This window comes from Dendrobates tinctorius, unplaced genomic scaffold (genome assembly GCF_039654945.1).
Source record: "Dendrobates tinctorius isolate UK_male_01 unplaced genomic scaffold, ASM3965494v1 ptg000083l, whole genome shotgun sequence".
NCBI classification, from domain to species: Eukaryota; Metazoa; Chordata; class Amphibia; order Anura; family Dendrobatidae; genus Dendrobates; species Dendrobates tinctorius.
In genome coordinates, this window is record NW_027361751.1 from 10188211 (window position 1) to 10201073 (window position 12863).

A 12863-nucleotide genomic window follows, 5' to 3' on the forward strand; every position below is an offset into this window, starting at 1 on the left:
GCATCTAAAGCTTTATATTAGGATGACTGAAAGAAAGTATCCCACGTAATGTTCAGATAGGCAGATAGATAGATAGATAGATAGATAGATAGACATCCAGAGACTGGAGGCAGCACACCATTCAGAGTGAAAAAGACTTCTGTTAATGGGTCATAAAAGAGAAGTCTTCTTCACTCTGATTGGTGTGCTGCCTCCAGTCTCTTGATGCCTAAATTAGACTTGGTGGTTACTTGGGAGGCATCTGCACCCATCTGCTGATTGCTAGTGCTGCTCTTACTTTTTCAATTTTTAGATAGATAGATATGTTTGCTAATATATGCACACATACACATACAGATGATTATATGAATACGCAGAATTTTGCACCTTTTAAGAACCCCATATAAATAACATATGGCAATAATTAAATAGTAAGGCATATACTCTCCTTCTAAATTCCCCCAGAGCTTCCATGCCTGTAATTCTGTGGTTCTCTTTCAGTCTTTATTTTCATTGGCCAATCACTGTTCAACAATATGGCACATCATCATCAAGTAAAGGATCACCTCTATCACGGACCAAGGAATGGGTTTGGATCTATAAATAAATATGAGATTACTTTTATTTATAGCATCTCCAGCATATACAGTTCTTTATAAGCTTACTGTGGTTGTTTCCCGATGAAGAAGTTGGTTGACTTTAAAACACGTAGGTAATAAATAGAGTTGAGCGAGTTTGTTCGGATTCGGTCGCCGAATCTGAATTTGCCATATTGGTGCCATATTCGTGCCGAATGTTTGTTTGATGATCGGTTCTGAACATATTTAGTAATTTCTACTCCCATTGACTCTAATGAGGTTCAGCTGGGTTCGACGAATATTGTAAAAATAATCGTATTCAGAACCGAATCCGAACAAATTCGCTCAACTCTAGTAATAAACCATTCCTTCCATTGTGTTTACTGTATTATTCCTGTGGATCTCCATTAACCCTGTAGATCCCTATCAGCAGAGCAGGGGATCCCCATTTCTTCTCATTCTGACTTCTTTGGTTTTTTAACCCCTTGGTCTACATCAATGCAATGCACAATTTCATCAGGTGAGCAAGTTTCTTTATTCAATTCCAACTTATCACCAGATAAGACCCTATTGTGCTTCTTTGCTCCCCAGCTCTACCTAATGAATAACATAAGAAATAAGTCTGTCTTAATAAATTATCTGTGAGTATAAACTGCCAACTCTGTCCAATACTTGTAGGACCTTTTCTTGTAAACCCAGCTGTAGCTTTCATTGACATGTTTACATTGTCCTTTATGTAAGGGTGCCTTATTTGACCAATTTTTGTCCAATCAGACCAATATCAATTCATATTTCTTTCCATAAATGACAAATTGATCTGTCTTTTCTGCCAGAAAATTGATCTGCCATGTTTATAATGTTTTTATAATGTTTATAATGTTGGAGAGAACCAAAAAGTTGAGACAACTCACACATAGGGTAATATTTTACAAATAGGTAGGAAAAAAAGGGGCGTGCGCTCACCTGATGTGGTTGTGTAGGAGCATATATGCTTGTAGATAGAGTTGAGCGATACCGTCCGATACTTCAAAGTATCGGATCGGAATGGATCGGCCGATCTTAAAAAAAAAGTATCGGTATCGCCGATTCCGATACTGGAAGTCCCATTCAAGTCTATGGGACTTCCGGTATCGGAATAAGAAAAATCCTGTTTTTCCCTTGTACAGCCTCTCTGGGGTCTGTACGGGCCTTTCGGGGGGCTGTGCCGGCCTGCCAGGGGGTCTGTGCAGGCTCCGGTGGTCTGTGCCGGCCTGCCGGGGGGCTGTGCCGGCCTGCCAGGAGGGCTGTGCAGGCTCCGGTGGGCTGTGCCGGCCTGCTGGGGGGCTGTGCCGGCCTGCTGGGGGGCTGTGCAGGCTCCGGGGGGCTGTGCCGGCCTGCCGGGGGGCTGTGCAGGCTCCGGGGGGCTGTGCCGGCCTGCCGGTGGGCTGTGCAGGCTTCGGGGGGCTGTGCCGGCCTGCCGGGGGGCTGTGCAGGCTCCGGGGGGCTGTACCGGCCTGCCGGGGGGCTGTGCAGGCTTCGGGGGTCTGTGCAGGCATCGTCCGATGGGACTACAAGTCCCATCGGGCGATGCCTGCTACCATGACAGTGATTGACACATTAGCCAATGATGGGACAGTAGTAGTCCCATCATCCGGCTAATGTGTTGAATGTAAAAAAAAAAAAAAATAATTACATGCTACATACATACAACATGCATACTACATACATGCTACATTCATACTACATACTACATACATGCTACATTCATACTACATATATACTACATGCAACATACATACTACATATATACTACATGCAACATACATACTACATATATACTACATGCATGCAACATGCATACTACATATATACTACATGCTACATACATACTACATATATGCTACATACATACTACATATATACTACATGCATGCTACATACATACTACATACATACTACATATATACTACATGCATGCTACATACATACTGCATGCTACATACATACTACATGCTACATACATACTACATATATACTACATGCATGCAACATGCATACTACATATATACTACATGCAACATACATACTACATATATACTACATGCAACATACATACTACATATATACTACATGCATGCAACATGCATACTACATATATACTACATGCATGCAACATGCATACTACATATATACTACATGCTACATACATACTACATATATGCTACATACATACTACATATATACTACATGCATGCTACATACATACTGCATGCTACATACATACTACATGCTACATACATACCACATATATACATACATACTACATACATACTACATGCTACATACATACTACATATATACTACATGCTACATACATACTACATATATACTACATGCATGCTACATACATACTGCATGCTACATGCATGCTACATACATACTACATACATACTACATGCTACATACATACCACATATATACTACATACATACTACATACAATACATTCATACAATACATACATAGACATACAGTACATATAACATAGAGTAACATACTTACCAATACTTGTCACATTGTTCCCTGAAGCCATTGTCTTTTACGGAATAAATATTAACATAACAAACCACAAAAATACTCACCCACGATCCGAAGCAGTCCACGAGTGTGTCCCACGACGATCTTGGGTAGAGAACTGCAGCATCAGCTGTTGCTGCCGTTCTCTACGGGCTGCAGGAATCCAATGACGGAAGGTAGGTATCCTTCCGCACTGTATTCCTCCGCCACTTAAAAAAAAAAAAAAGTCCCTAGTCTCACTTTATGCCATTGCTGTGTGGGAAATTCCCACGCAGCAATGGCATAAAGTGAGACTAGGGACTTTTTTTTTTTTAAGTGGCGGAGGAATACAGTGCGGAAGGATACCTACCTTCCGTCATTGGATTCCTGCAGCCCGTAGAGAACGGCAGCAACAGCTGATGCTGCAGTTCTCTACCCAAGATCATCGTGGGACACACTCGTGGACTGCTTCGGATCGTGGATGAGTATTTTTGTGGTTTGTTATGTTAATATTTATTCCGTAAAAGACAATGGCTTCGGGGAACAATGTAACAAGTATTGGTAAGTATGTTACTCTATGTTATATGTACTGTATGTCTATGTATGTATTGTATGAATGTATTGTATGTAGTATGTATGTAGTATATATGTGGTATGTATGTAGCATGTAGTATGTATGTAGTATGTATGTAGCATGCATGTAGCATGCAGTATGTATGTAGCATGCATGTAGTATATATGTAGTATGTATGTAGCATGTAGTATGTATGTAGCATGCATGTAGTATATATGTAGTATGTATGTAGCATGTAGTATGTATGTAGTATGTATGTAGTATATATGTGGTATGTATGTAGCATGTAGTATGTATGTAGCATGCAGTATGTATGTAGCATGCATGTAGTATATATGTAGTATGTATGTAGCATATATGTAGTATGTATGTAGCATGTAGTATATATGTAGTATGCATGTTGCATGCATGTAGTATAAATGTAGTATGCATGTTGCATGCATGTAGTATATATGTAGTATGTATGTTGCATGTAGTATATATGTAGTATGCATGTTGCATGCATGTAGTATATATGTAGTATGTATGTAGTATATATGTAGTATGTATGTAGCATGTATGTAGCATGCATGTAGTATATATGTAGTATGTATGTAGCATGTAGTATGTATGTAGCATGCATGTAGTATGTATGTAGTATGTATGTAGTATATATGTAGTATGTATGTAGCATGTAGTATGTATGTAGCATGCATGTAGTATATATGTAGTATGTATGTAGCATGTAGTATGTATGTAGCATGCATGTAGTATGTATGTAGTATGCATGTAGTATGTATGTAGTATATATGTAGTATGTATGTAGTATGTATGTAGCATGCATGTAGTATGTATGTAGTATGTATGTAGTATGTATGTAGTATGTATGTAGTATATATGTGTTATGTATGTAGTATGTATGTAGTATGTATGTAGTATATATGTGGTATGTATGTAGTATGTATGTAGTATGTATGTAGCATGTAGTATGTATGTAGCATGCATTTAGTATGTATGTAGTATTTTTTTTTTTTTTAACATTTAACACATTAGCCGGATGATGGGACTACTACTGTCCCATCATTGGCTAATGTGTCAATCACTGTCATGGTAGCAGGCATCGCCAGATGGGACTTGTAGTCCCATCGGACGATGCTTGCACAGACCCCCGGACATCAGCACAGCCCCCCGGCAGGCCGGCACAGACCCCCACAGGGTGCACAGACCACCGGCAGGCCGGCACAGCCCCCCGGCAGGCCGGTACAGACCCCCACAGGGTGCACAGACCACCGGCAGGCCGGCACAGCCCCCCGGCAGGCCGGTACAGACCCCCACAGGGTGCACAGACCACCGGCAGGCCGGCACAGCCCCCCGGCAGGCCGGTACAGACCCCGGGCAGTCCACACAGCCCCCCGGCAGGCCGGCACAGCCCCCCGGCAGGCCGGCAGAGACCCCCGGAAGGCCCGAAATGACGGCGCATCATGATGCGAACACACCGCGCATCATGATGACGTCAGGCTGTCAATCAACTTTGAACTTCCGATTCCGATGCCGACTTCCGATATTGAAAAAATATCGGAAGTCGGTATCGGAATTCCGATACAGCAAGTATCGGCCGATACCCGATACTTGCGGTATCGGAATGCTCAACACTACTTGTAGAATGTCATCTGCTGCAGTACTGTCTGCAGAAAGAAGGATATTCTTCTGCACATAGAATCATCTCGGTATGGGGGATAACGGTAAGGAGTGACCACGCTGCTGAATTGAAGAAGCTTGTTCCAAAGCACGAGGATTTGCAATCCCTTTCTCAAAACCAACTACAAAACGGCCTCAAAATCAACTACATGTAGTGGTCATCCCCCAAGCTGTGTTGATGTTTATAAAGTTGTCTTCCAATCAAAGATATGAAAAAGATATGAAAAAGACAAGCACATGATAGGACTAGTAAGATTTTTATTAGGATAATCTCTATAAGGAAGAAGAGAGTTAGTTCTTTCCTAAGGGGCCCTATCCACGACGGATATTGTGTATCGGGCCCCTTAGGATAGAATCAATTCTCATCTCCATTGTTTGTTGTGATTATCCAAAAATATAAATACGTTCAGTCATCAGCTTTCTCTCATACATGTGCAGGAATGCTCCTCTCATTGTGGCTTATCTCCCACAAAACAAAAGGATCTGCAGTCAGAAATCGGATATGCTAGATCGTTATTGTAATGATAATGTAAGATATGATAAGTAAGTTATGACTTCTCTGGAACATTCCAGAATCATCCATTCTCTAAACAACAGATGAGAATTTGCCTGTCACATAGCTGCGACCCCTCCTCTTTTCACCTGCAGCTCTGTGCCTGCTTGTTACCCTACACCAGACACTTCCTGTGCAAACATTCTCCTCTCCACAGCTAAGGAATGTTAATTAGCTGAGTGAAAAGAATTTCCTTTGTTCCCTACCATGCGACTGGATATAAGTATGGGTAATATTAAAGAGGCTGGATCGCGAAAACAATACGCGACAGAGATATAAAAATCACATATCTGCGTAGGGCACAAAACCAGTGTTCTGGCCCATAATTTTCACAGTTCTAGCACCCACAGAAACCGAGAAATGGATTTCTCCTAAACGGTGTGACATAATTACTGCATGTTTGGTCTTGAATTATATCCTCGGATAGGCTACAGAAAATGAGACTATGTGCGTGTTTATACGAGCTACCCTCTGTGAGATATAGTCATTATAAGTTTTGTAGTCAGAATTGTAACTCCAAGAGAGGGGGGAGGACCTTCCCCAGACCGCCCCTCTGGTGATGTCACACACCCAAAGGGATAAGGTATTCCCTACCACAAATTAGTCATTCTAGCTGGAGATTCCGTGCTGAAACGATCCCAAATGCAGGGAGAAGTGTGGCTCCGCCTCCTCCCCACATGGTTAGCCTAAGACCATCTAAACAACTGTAAGTGTTTAACCTCTGTTTTTCAACCTGTTTATTTTATATTTGCATTGTACATGCCTACTGTCTCTACTTTGTAACATCTTTTAACTGTGTAATCACTGCCCGCTTTTTAGGAATACATTTTAAAACTTATCAGTCTGTCTTCACGCTCTAAGAATGAATTTACGCGCCTTTAAGATAATTATGCCACTGAATCGGGTTGGCTTCGAACCCCTCTATTAAGTTTTTAACTTAAGCAGAGAAAGCTGGAGCTGGTGGCGGCGACGTGTGGTCTGGGCCCTGGGCAATGCTGAGAGTGACGGAAGGGATTTTATAAGCTAATTGGGTGGCTGTGGCCAGAGCATTTGTAATTCCCTCACTGCAGCGTGCCGGGTGGCCAGACCTCATTGAGGCAGCGACCGGCGACCAATTATCCCAGGTGTAATTCCCTGACTGACCTGAGGGTAAGGGGGGTGCCGGAGAGCTGCGAGTTCCAAAGTGGAACTGAAAAGTGGGATATACATAAATCTCCGCAGTTCGTGGAAGATTGTTAGCAGTGGTGGGACATCCAAAATAACCCCCCTGCGATAAATTGTTAGGGAAAGACTAGCTTGCTGTTTTTATCACATGGTGCCAGCGGTGGGATAACTAAGATAAGCCCCCTGTGCCTGTGATAGCCATGTGTCGGCAGTGCATCGCATCCCTCCGTCCGTGACATACCTGTGTCAGTGGCGGGATCGTGACAGTTATCTGTAGTGACATGATCTGTCGGGGAGGAGTTGGGAGAACCCCGTACACTTTAGATATCAGCCTAGACTGCCAATATAAGCAGGTCTGGCTGATGTTAGTTCAAGTCCCCACATACACATTAGACTAATGTTGGTCACACCTGTTGATATCAAAGGGCTCGGCCAACACTAAGTTGTATAGAAGTTCCAGCTAACTGATCGCTGGTGAAGTTGTTGATCCAGCAAGTCTGATTTTGGACTGCCCAGAGCTTTTTTCTCTTGGAAATAAGCAGCTGTCTGTTGGTGGCTTTCTCATAGAGAATACAGGAGCATTTTGCCAAATTAGCGCTCCTGTGTGAGGGAGAGATGGCCGAGTTGGCTGTCGACTGAACAATCCACCAAAGCATCGTTCAGCTGACAGCCATCTAAGTCTACGTGCCCACGATGAGCCTTTATCGCGCTTTTGACGCTACATATTTTTGCAAGCAGATGGGATTTATAGAAATCTCATACCCACTGTTTTTTTTTTTCGCTGCATAAACTCACTTGCGGTGCATTTCTCCAATCCACAGCATATCAATTTCTCTTGCAGGTACACTGAGTTTTCTGTGCAGAATTTCCCCATCAGATGCGGAAAATCCACAGGTAAAAAAGCGCACATGCGTTTTTAGTGCGTTTACATAGTATTAAATGGTAAGTTCTCATTGACAGATGTGCAAAGCCTTAATTAAGTTGTATGTTGAGGAGCCATAAGGATTTAGCTTTAGTCATAGTAAACTATTGGTTTCTATCAATCTATACCCCCGATAAAACACAGAGGCGACCCAGGAGGTGCTGACTATTCTATTCTCTCCTCTTCATACATTGTTATTCAAGCAAAACGGATAACCCCACATGCCTGCATTCACTCCACCCCCACAGCTGCTCCAGGCTGCTTCCCACTATGAGCTGGGATTGCCCACTCCACTCCCAGCGTTTCAATTATTGATTACACACAAATCTTCCCTCCCTGTTCGTTTCATCTGTACGCCTTTACTTCTCGTCTTACTCAGAAGAAAAAGCATGTGTGTATGTGTGCAAGACACTTTCTTCCTTCTTTATACTTCTTGTTCAGCACTGCAGCAGAATAGAACTGCAGAGTAAGATCCACCCAATGTGCTAGTCCGTCTTCCCTATTTGGTGGCCCGTTCAGCACTGAGAAGCGGACAGCTCCCTACGCTGAGAAATACAGTACTGCTGAGAATGAGCGGATAGGAGCAGGTGGACGAGGTAAGCAGGGTGCCCAGGCTCACAGATACTTTGTCACTTGTCCATCACTTATCTTTAGGATGCTTATACTTCCCCGACTCAGCACAAGATATCGGATTTGCGTGATCTTGGTAACTTTTTGTGCATTTAGACAGATTTACTATTGGTCTAGAGGTAACTCACTTGTGTCATGTAGAGACTGCTTAGCAAGGACTACATTGGTTCATTCCTGGTAGAATTTTAGTGGTTTGGGATCATTTTGGTTGACTTATTACAATGTATAGAAACATAGAACGAAACCTCTTGGAGACGACCGCCCTAAGTTACATAAAAAAGTGGTCTTCTAAGAGGTGGTCTTCTTAAAGAAGATAGTCGGTATGCATAAAAAAAAGAAAATCTTTCGAAGGAAATCTGGTCTAAGGGTGGTTTTCTGGAGAGGTTTTACTGTATTTACCTGTACAGACTTATTCAATGTGCTCCTAATACTAGCCTTAAATGGTGTGTACATTTTTCTAGAGGTTTTTTTTTATATCAAATGATGGGCGATGGTTAGGGTAGTGTTTAAGTGGGCAGTTGTTCTTTTTTATTAATTTAGTTGAAGAATTTCACAGTCATCTGCTGCTCACTGAGAACAATAGATTGCATTAAACCACGCGGCCAACGTCTCTGAGATATATTTTTGATTTAGTGTCTGCTTCATGCACGGATTAATCTACGGACTATGCGTAGTGCTAGTTGCAGTAGAACCGATGAGCAGTTGTCATTATGGTGTTGCACCCTCACAGTTAATCTTGCATCAGGAAACTTATTGCAGTCTTCTACTTGGCTCAAAGTGCAGGAAGCATGCTGCAGAACTAGCGTGCCTTCACTCTTCACTGCCTCGGCTGCCTGCAGAGCTCTGCTCTCAAGGTCCCTCCAGTAAAATAGGGGTTAAACAAGACCTGCGGGTTCTGCGGAGTCTGAGTCATCCACAGGAGCTGTCATTTGTCAAACAACTGCACAGTGAGCCAAATGCAGAGTGTCAGGGCAAACAAAATCTCATTACCGGAGTCGGTGTGCGTCAAAGGGTGCGCTGTGATTGATAGTGGTCGCTCTTCCTTCAAGTGGTAATAAAACATGGACCGGCTGCATTAAAACACTGATAGCGATAAACATTTTTTTTTTTTGGACATGCACAGGATAATCTGCAGTCAACTGCAGTGCAGAGTGACGAGGATAACCAGGAATGTGGATCGTAAGGAGGGGAGTGGGGGGGATTCCTGTAACTGGCGGCGTCTTACCGGAGCAGTCATGTCTACGACAACCAAAAAGTTGACCATAAATTTTAGCAGCTGCTCAACTTATAGGTTCCTGCAGTGATTGGATGTTCTGAATACAAGAAGACAAGATATAAATACATATATATAGATATTACGATATACACGGTGACCTCAGAAGTCAGGAAGGAGGTCATCGTGAATATAAGTCAAGCCCACACGTCCCATTAGTATATGATGAATTACGAGCTTGTATACTTGGCTTCTTGGATTTTCCATTTCTGAGACATTCCCTTCCACCATCAGATCAAATAATTACAAATTAGATTATATACCCCGTGTAGTCTTTTCTTCTAAATGACTAGTTAGCTGTGATCTCTGCAGTGTGTTCATAGCCTTTACCACTGAGAAAATTATGGATTTCACAGTCACAAACTGAAAACGTGAACAATTCTCGCAGACGCATGTTATAAACATTTCATATACCAAGATCCAGTCTGCAAAATATATATATATGTATATATATATATATATATATATATATATATATATATGATTGCTGTCCAAAAAACCCTATATTCAGTTGGGTAGCTTGATATTTCTTAGGGATGACAATGAAGGAAGTTTTACGAGCTTTGAAGGCAGACCCAATCACTCTTCAATCTCATTTTTTGCCTTCATGGTCATTAAGACAAATGTTTTTCTATCATGTTTATTACCAAATTCAATGAGTCCATTAATAAATATATACTATATATAATGTTGCCATGTTCTAAAATAGTCTGAAATTTTACATTCAGCTTGTTCGGAGGCTTCTAGTGTTCTAGACCTAGCCCCGAGACTATACAGATTACGTCATCGGTGGAAGCATCAGACTAAACAAAAAGCTATTCAATTACTGTATATCTGTTTGCAAACACAGGGAAATGAATCCAATAAGCACAAATGATTTTATGTATGGAGCGCCATTTCCATCTGCTGTACTATGCGGTATGGACTGTAGGTAGGCCAAACGACTGTATTTTTAATAAATCGACTGTCACTGGTAGTAAAAAAAAAGATGTATTTTTTAATGGTAACTAATTGTAACCTCAAACTAGTTTACCCTCCTAATTTGGGGTTATACAGTGTAGTAAATGTGACAATACATGTGACCAAGACTGCGTATGTGCATACATTATCTTCATATGGGACACGTCAGACATTGCGTATCCGTATATATGGAATTGTAGGGCAGCGGACCCTATTATTTCTCACTCTGCTGAAAACACTAAATCGGGCACAGGAGAATAGAGATATGTTTGAGAAATTGGTGCAGATATTTTTTACATATAAATTTACAAAAAAAATCTCTACAAACTTATAGAATTTGGAGAGGCCCTTGACTTGCAAATTTTGCAAAATTTTTTTAAAATTTTACATATTTGCATAGATAGGGTGCAGAGAAGCTCATTATATAAATTCCACTGTACAGATCATGTATTTTAGGTTGCTGATTGCAGATTTTTTGTGGTGTACAGGCTGTTTGTCAGGGATGTGAATTAGTTGCTCAATCTTGGGTGCTTCCCTTGTCTAATCGCATTTTCACTTCGGTCATGTAATAGAAAGTGGGTGGAATTATTGAGAAGGAGATAAGTCCCCTGTCTTCTGTTCCTTCCCTTCCAACATCCATGAGATCTTTATGAGGTTTTGCAAGCTAGTAGCAAACGTTTGAGACGTCATCTAGCGTAATTGAATTGCAGCGGGCTAATGATAATTGTATTACTAGATTGGGACTATTAACTGCCATTGAGACTGGAGTGTTTAGTGGCGTTGGCTTGATGATGAACATTCCCAGTCAGTGTGAGTCCTGCATCACATCATTTTGCGATACTAGATTGTACTGCAGAGAAAATGTCCACAATTCTGGATTGTGCCATAGATTGCTCGCACCGCAGTCCTATGGACAAAGCAGGTTCTGTGGAGACTCGAGCGTGGAAGCGTCGTTATTCCGAGGGTTGAAAGAAGCATACGTTGCTGATCGCTGCTCAGTCCATCTTCTCAAGAGGTAAAGAAACTGTTACACGGAGAAAATTCTAAGGATGGTAAATGTACAGAAAGTTAGGTGCATTACAGAGAAATATGGAGGCAGAGCATTATATGGGTCTGTTGTATGGCATAATGCCAATGATTTCTTAAAGCATCACTCGAGGATTTTTTCTTTATTGCAGCACTGGAGTGGTGCTACTAATCTAAGATCCATGTCCCCGGTCTTATACTTACCCGCTGCCACACTGATCTTCTATCACCACCGCTCCGGTCGGCCTCCAGCAGTTGGTGACTTGTCGGATTGCTCCAATGTTTGTTGGGTGAGGTGTAGGTCAATTTTCACTACAAGTCTATGAGAGCCTTGTTCTTGTCTCGTTCTGGCTCTCACATGAGAACTTGTGACTAGGGTTGATCGAATAACTTTGGGTAAGTGCTTATCCCAATAGCTGTAGTGCTTCCCAAATAGTTGCATCAGAAACCCGGATCCTGGAGTGTTCCCGATAATCAGCTGTTCGACGCCGCGGCTGCATGTGTAACGGCTGTGTGACCGTGTCAACACATGCATGGAGAGCCTGTTTGTTGAGCTCTCTATGGATGTGTTGTGACAGTGAAACTGCCGCGACACATGCAGCCGCAGCGCCGAACAGCTGATCATCGGGAACACTCCAGGCATCTGGGTTCCCGATGCAACTATTCGAGAAGCGCTATAGCTATTGGGATAAGCACTTATCCGAAGCTATTCACTCATCCCTACCTGTGACGTTACTTCTGACTTCCGGATAGTCAGAAATTGGGGTCACAGGATGGTGGGACCGGAGCAGCACCAATAAAAGGTGAAGATGGCGACGGGTAACTGTACTACTAGGGTCAGGGATCTTAGGTTAGAAGCACCACTCCAGTGCTGAAAAAAAAAGCAAAAATGCTGGAAAGGTGCTTTCAGAGATACTAACATGGCTATAAGAGTTGTTTACTGTTAATGAGAATGGACTGATCTGAGGTGGGATTCATTGTGCTGATTGGTGG

The 12863-nt window shown here is 42.1% G+C and overlaps 1 protein-coding gene across 1 annotated transcript in view; it reads left to right on the forward strand.

The window, feature by feature from the left end:
- Positions 1 to 8346: 8346 nt before the first annotated feature.
- The window catches only part of SV2C (synaptic vesicle glycoprotein 2C), a 385566-nt gene continuing 381049 nt past the window's right edge, over positions 8347 to 12863 (forward strand). The window contains exon 1 of the mRNA XM_073584110.1: positions 8347 to 8577. The gene's annotated coding sequence lies outside the window, so the exon portion shown is untranslated. The remainder of the gene's footprint in view (positions 8578 to 12863) is intronic.